Raw genomic sequence first — 945 nt, 5'->3', positions numbered from 1 at the left:
CACAGGGACCGCAGTACCGTGACCTCAGCCCCAGGCACACATTAATATCTGTGTTATCTCGCTGTCCCCTTCTGCTCCTTTTAACCCCCCAAACACCTCTGTAACCAATTCCTTCAGTTAAATACCTTCAACTCGAAATCTTTACTGTTACTCTGCCTTCTCATGGGGGAGTAATTCAATAAATTATGGTATATCGGTACTATGCAATGCTATACATCTATTTCAAAAAAAAAAAAGAGAGAGACATAGAGGTATTGTCCTGGAAAAATTCCTGAGACATACCATCAAATGAGACAAGTCACAGAAAAATATGTATAGAATGGGTTTATACCTTATAGTGCCTTAAAAAAATTACCAGATTACCTTAAAGTGCCTACACACACATCCATGCACACACATGCACGACAAGGCGGCAAAACGGAGACATCACCAAATGGCCATCATCAGCAAGGCTCCCTAGAAAGGCAGGGTGAATGTAAATAATGGGAGAGATTCACTTTTTTTCTGTATATTTTCCTGCTAGTTAAACCCTGAGTTATACTTTCTCTCTCTCTCTCTCTTTTTTTTGCAATGTTTATAAATAATCTTTGAGAGAGAGAAAGAGAGAGGGGGAGGGGACCATGCATGCTCGCTCGCGGTGCGCGTGCCTGTGCACACTCGTGCGCACGTGAGTGGGGGAGGGGCAGAGAGAGAGGGACAGAGAATCCCAAGCAGACTCTGCACTGTCAGCACAGAGCCTAAGACGGGGCTTGAACCCACCAGTTGGGAGGTCATGACCTGAGCAGAAGTCCAACCTCCGACTGATCCCACGAGGTCCTCTGGACCATGAATGACACCACGGGGCTGGCCCTTCTTGAGGCAAGGGAGTCAGGCTTTTGTGCCCCGATATCAGCGTTGTTGGGTGAAGGCTTCCTCTGTGAGGCGGGGGGGGGGGGGGGGGGGGGG

The sequence above is a fragment of the Panthera uncia genome, chromosome E1, assembly GCF_023721935.1.
Source record: "Panthera uncia isolate 11264 chromosome E1, Puncia_PCG_1.0, whole genome shotgun sequence".
Lineage (NCBI taxonomy): Eukaryota > Metazoa > Chordata > Mammalia > Carnivora > Felidae > Panthera > Panthera uncia.
Note: the sequence above shows the minus strand (reverse complement) of the source record.